Here is a 6663-nt window from a genome sequence, read left to right as displayed (position 1 = left end):
TTGTCTTATTGGTTTTCTTCCTTTCTTTTTCTTTTTTGCTTATCTGTTTTGATTTTGTTGTTGTTGTTGGTTTTCCTACTTTTTTTTTTTTTTTTGAGAGAGAGAGAGAAGGGGGAAGGGAGAACATGAACATAAAGTTGAGGGAATAGTGAGGTGGGGAGGATTGAAGAGGGATTGGGGACAGGGAAAGAATATGATCAAAATACAATATATAGGATTAAAAAAAAACTAAACAGTGAAATTGAACCCTTGTCAATTTGACACATAAATGCATGACTATTAAACCATAACTTATCCCTTCTTGTTTATTCCCAAGATCTTGTGTTCATATCACATATAAAGCATAGTACAAATTTAAACATCTCACAGTCTTTAAAAATTCAAACAGTCTCTTTAAAATATGCGGCATCTCTTTAAAAATCCAAAATCTCTCAACTGTGGGCTCCTGTAAAACAAAAGTCATAGACTTTTTATTCCAAGACGCACAGTTACACTGAAAGCAGAATCAACATCTATCAGTATAAATAGCTCTGTGCCCAGTGTCTTGGACTCACTCATGACCTTTTGAGCGCCAAACCTCTCCATCTCTATCATCTGTACCACACCCAGCTTGTCTCATTGGATCACGCCAGCTCCACCCCACACTTACTTATATCCTTGATTATACCTGGGTTCTTCATCTCCAATATGCTGGGCTTTCACTTTCACTAGTGGCCTCCTGGCCTCTGTTCAAGGACTCCAAGCCTGCCTCATGATGCTAAGCCTTAACCTTTCTCCTGGAATCATTTAATTCTGGAGCTTCCACTACTCAGGAGACTGCAACTTGGCCAATGTGTTCTGGGCTTTCACAGGGCATAGGCTGTTCTCCATGACCCCTACAGTCTTGCAGCTTCTATGTAACCCAAATAACACAACATGGGAACATTCTTACCAAGTTGAGCTGCCAGCTTGAGATGCAGCCTTGGATATCTGTGGACCACAGCTTCTTGTGCTGACTCTAAGAGAACAATTTGAAGATTTCACCTCAGTGATGCTGGTCTCTTATTAATCAAAACTGAATCTTAGTTTACCTGACCCAGAAGCTACAGACCTGTAATTCAAATATATTATGCCAATAGTCCTGAGTTTCTTTACTTCCCTCTGAAACGTCACAAGCCAGGACTCATCACCTGCTCAATCTCCCACAGACTAGCTCATTAAGCTTTAAACTACTCAGTGGCTTTTCTATCCCAGAGCTCAAACACGTAGCCGGGTCTGTCACATCAATACCATATGGTTTGAATACCAATTTATGTTCTAGTTTGTCTTCTGTTGTCCAAAAGAAAATTGAGGAGAAGGGGGTTTATTTCATGTTACAGCTTATAGTTCATCATGAAGGGAAGTTTACAGAAATTCAAGGCAGGAAACTTAAGGAAGGAATAAAAGCAGAGACTGTGGAAGAATACTGCCTACTGGCTTGCTCTCCATAAGAGAGAGAGAGAGAGAGAGAGAGAGAGAGAGAGAGAGAGAGAGAGAGAGAGAGAGAGAGAGACCCACACACAATTTTTTAGTACCTGTTTGAGATGTTGCAAACCTAAGAGTTCCCAGGCTGCTGTCAGAAAAGGGTGTGCTGGGCTTCCCACTGCTCTCCTTGCTGTGTAGATCCTCAGAGTTTTGTCCACTCTTCCTTTTGTCAATTTTATTTAATACATAAAAACAGATTTAAATAAAATATAAAGTTCATTTCTGTGGCAAAAAAAAAAAGACTAAAACAATCACCTGATCAGACAACATATTCTGAGAAAGCATTTATCCAATTCAACAGTTATTATAAGACTTTAAGTAATTAACAGTAGAGGAAAAATTCTTCAGCTGCATAGACTATACACAAGAACCTAGTGATGAAAAACTTGGAGCATTCCCACTGGACTAGGATCAAGGCAAGAATCCCTCTCCACACCCATTTCTAACAGACTAGAGGTCTAGGTTGATGCAGCAAAGCACAAAAAGTGGCTGGAAGTACACAGGATTGGAAGTGATAAAACTTTGTTCACTCATGACAATAATTTATGTCTAACAATTCCCCCAAACTAAACAACAATTTCTAGAAAGAATAAGTAATTATAATGTTGTCTATATGATATACAAAAGCCATTCACTGGGTTATGAATGGAATTTTTGCAGTAGAGCACTTGCCTGGCTCTGAGTTCAACCCCCAGTACTTCTTTGGAAGGGGAGTGTTTATTTCCTACATGCCAACAAGAAGCAGGTGCAATTTGAACTTTTAAAACAACAGTATTACCCATCAGAATAGCTAAGATAAAAAACTCAAGTGACAGCACATGCTGGCAAGGATGTGGAGAAAGGGGAACACTCCTTCATTGCTGGTGGGAGTGCAAACTTGTACACCACTTTGGAAATCAATCTGGTGCTTTCTCAGAAAACTGGGAATAGGGCTACCTCAAGACCCACCTATTTCACTCCTTGGGATATACCCAGAAGATGCTCCACCACACAACAAGGACATATGCTCAACCATGTTCATAGCAGCCTTATTCATAATAGCTAGAACCTGAAAACAACCTACATGTCCCTCAGTCGAAGAATGGATAAAGAAACTGTGGTACATTTACACTATGGAACACTACTCAGCTATTAAAAACAAGGAAATCCTGAAATTTGCAGACAAATGGATGGAACTAGAAATGATCATATGGAGTGAGTTAACTCACACCCAGAAAGACTCACATGGTATATACTCACTTATAATTGGACACTAGCCCAAAAGGGATGTCCCATGAAAGTCTTCACTTACCAGGAGATTGGGATAGATGCGAGGACTTCTATTGGGACTCTAGGTGAGAGAAGTTGTTGGCTCTGTTTCTTAACAATTAAACTTTATTATACAACCCAACTATCCTATACAGGAGGGAAAAAACTTTAAAGGGAAACAAGAGTAAACCTTCCGGTATCAGTTCCACGGATTGGATCCCTAGGTGTCTTCAATCCCGCATGCTAATCCTCTCCCCAATCTGCTCCCTCCTGGTCCGTGGTCCGAACCTGCAGCCTTCTCCTCTCCTCTCTGCCTGCTTCTTTCTCTCTTTAGGGGAGCAATGGCTGGGCTTTTCTCTCAGGATCCCTCCTCCCATCTATGTTTGATTAGAAACACAATAGCCCAGCTGGAGTTGTGCTCCCCTCCTCTGTTTCCTGAATTCCAGACCCAGGATGGCTCCTCTCAGTCAATCCCAATGTCAGTTTCAGTGGGGTATCCATGGTGTTTCCAAGGGGCAAAGCCTGGGGCAAAGCCCGCCAAAATTGCTTTCACCTGGGACAAAACCTGCAGTCCTTTCACAAGAAGTATGGGAGAATGGGGAAATAGAGGGATCCAGAGGGTCCTAGAAACCTACAAGAAGAGGAGCATAATGGGCAGATCTGGGCCCAGGGTGGTCTGCTCAAACTATTGCACCAACCAAGGATGATACATGCAGTAAAGTTTGAACCCCTACTTAGATCTAGCCAATGGACAGAACATTCTCCACAGTTGTGTAGAGAGCAGGGACTGACTCTGACACAAACTCTGGTGCCCCATATTTGACCACTTCCCCATGGTGGGGAGGCCTGGTGGCACTCAGAGAAAGGATAAGCAGGCTACCAAGATGAGACTTGATAGGCTGTGACCATATGGTGAAGGAGGAGGACCCTTTATGTCACAGACCTAGGAGATGGGAATAGAGTGAAAGAGGGAGGGAGGGAGGAACAGGAGGAAACAAGTCATGGGATAACAACTGAGATGTAATCTGAATAAATTAATTAAAAAACAGTATTTACATTATAATAATTCAAAATTATGAAATATAAATTGAACAAAATGTATTCAATATCTATGTGAGAAAGCCTATAAATCTCTGATAAAACAACATTTAAGTTGAGATAGATATTCTTTATTAACTAACTGGAGGGCCCGATATTATCAAAATGACAATTTTCAACTTAAGCTGTAGTTTAAATATAATCTCCATCAAAACCTTAGTGAGTTATTTTATGGATTGTAGGAGATACTAAGTCCAGATGCTCACGGATAAACATTAGGGAAACCAGGAATGTTAAACACGCAGGGCTGTCTCTGGGAGAGGACGTGGTTAATACCCTGGACCCCTATGCTATCTGTATGGCCAGGCCACACCTGGCTCCCCAAGACTCTTATGTTTATTTCAGTCAATCTATAGTTTCTCCTCCCCAGACCCTTTATCTTGAGCATTGCTTATTTTGAGCCTGCTTTCTGAGTCAATCTATAGACCCATCTTTATGGGAACTGTCTCATGTACTTTACAAATGGGAGTAGATGTGATTTATAGCCTGGTGACCTTTGCACTGTCTGTATTTCTGGGACCCCACCAGATTCTTCCCCAGTCCTTTAACATGTCATGTGCACTCAATCTATAGAACTCCTCTTTATGGAAGAGGTTACAAGTATTTTATAAAGAGTCTCGATGTAGTTGTGTCTTAAGCTTTGTTGTACAATGGTTTTTGAGTCAATTACCACCAGGGATTTTTTTTCCCAAATTGTAATGTGCTTAAATATGCCTGAGATAAATGATCTAAAGTCAGACTCTTTAAGTTTGAACTAACACCTGCCACTGAGTTGTGTTGAACTAGACTTCCTTCTTGCCTCACACGGATTGGATGAACACTGCTGGCTGTGGTGTTTGCGGAGAACTCCTACAATGGACACCAAAAAAAATGATTTAAATATTACTATGGAGAAGCCAAAAACCCTTAACGGTCAAAACAGCACTGAGGAAGAAGAACAAAGTTGGTGGACTGACGGTAACCAACCTAAAGCCTTACCAAAATGACAACAACCAAACAGTGTTGCATTGATAAAAGAACAGACAATAGATCCATGGAATACAGGACTTGGGCATAGGCCCACACAAATAAAAACAAGTGCTCTTTGAAAATGATCAGAAGTAGTATTTGGGAAAGAATGCCTGGGCATAAACATGCAAGAAACAAAGCTAGACACACACAGAGCAGGCATCTTTCACAAAATTAAGGTGGAGAAGAGATAAAGAGTTAGAGAGGGTGGATATCTCAGGATAAGAAATTTGACACATGTTCTACATTCTCCAAGACCCATAAAATGTGCAGCACCAAATACAAACCCAATTATGATGTATCCAATAGACCCAGGAGTTACAGCAAATACAAAAATGTAGAGGGGACATTGCTAGCAGAGGAGGAGGTTTGCAATGTTTTGAGACAAGGCATGTACTGAAATTGTACTTTCTGCTCAAATTATTGTGAGCCTAAAACAAGTCTTTCAAAATTATAAAGGGGACTTGGTATACCCTGCTCTCTATGGATGTAGCACCTACTTCTACACCTGTTATCCATCCCAAGCTTCTACTGATTTTGCTATTGCCATTTTTAAAAGGATGATTCACAAAGACATAAAGGACTGAGATGTGGAATCAGTGAATTTCTGTGATCACTCACTCTTATAATGCATACAGAGGACTATCTGGGATATCAACCTCACTAAGGGAGCTATTGGACTAACAAGGGACAGGCAAGGGGACAGTCCAGCTTCTAACAAAAGCACAACACAGAGAAGCCACTAAGGATGCCATTGGGAACTAAAAGTGAATTTATTTTTGAATTAAGGATCATCAAAGGGAAACATCTCTTGTGTTTAAAAAAAAACAGTAGTGAAATACAGTACACAGGAATGCCATTTGAATGTTAACAAGATGAAAGTACATTAGCAACTGAAAATTTGGTTCTCTTAACCTTAAATACAAAGGTAAAGCAGTTTAATAAGTAATTTTTGTTAGTATGAAAAATATATGTCCCATGTCTTTATTACAAACTGTACAAAATAAAATATTGCACCTTCAAGTCATATAATAAATATATACAGAGTATTTTACAAGGGATCTTTTTTTTAACTTAATAAGTTCAACAATCAAGTGTGATTGATGGCTAACAACTCAAGGACTGGTGTGCTCTTTCCTTTCCCCTGTCTGTCCCAGACCACCAAACCCTCTACCTACAGTAGCGTTCATCCCAGTGTTGCTGAGGCCGACGTTGGAACGGGAGAGAGACCTGTGCTCAGAAGATGGCAGAGAGGCTCAGTAAGCTCCTCTAGAGACAAATACAAAGCCACAATGTGTTGTTCACATGTTGATCAGGAGGTAGGTCCAACACAACCTGCCTCAGGAAAGGTTGCATGCCAGGAGACTGGGCACTGTTTGTGCAAGCAACCCAGATACCGAGTAAAGAAGCGGTACCACTGACTTGGGGTTGGGTAGCATCTAAAGCCATAACTGGTAAAACATCATGGAAAGGTCCCCATAGCTGAATCAGTTGGAGGAGTTAAAATTGAATTCTAGCCTGAACCTTCCTCAGCAGCAAAATTTACTGCAATGTCACAAACACCAACACTGGCCTGAGAGACCAACCCCATCGTAAACTGGCCCTAACCTTAGACTTGGCCCTGGTTTTAACCATAATGCAACTTCCTTTTTCACCTAACTGAGTCCCAGTGCTAGTCCAAGATGAGTTCAGCCCTTCTTCCCCAACACACAACCCAAATCCCAGCTCTAGCTCCTAACCCCAATGGTCATTTCCACCCTGATCTTAATTGACTTTATTTTTATTGACAAAATCAGTTGAAATTAA

The sequence above is a fragment of the Acomys russatus genome, chromosome 7 (genome assembly GCF_903995435.1).
Source record: "Acomys russatus chromosome 7, mAcoRus1.1, whole genome shotgun sequence".
NCBI classification, from domain to species: domain Eukaryota; kingdom Metazoa; phylum Chordata; class Mammalia; order Rodentia; family Muridae; genus Acomys; species Acomys russatus.
Note: the sequence above shows the minus strand (reverse complement) of the source record.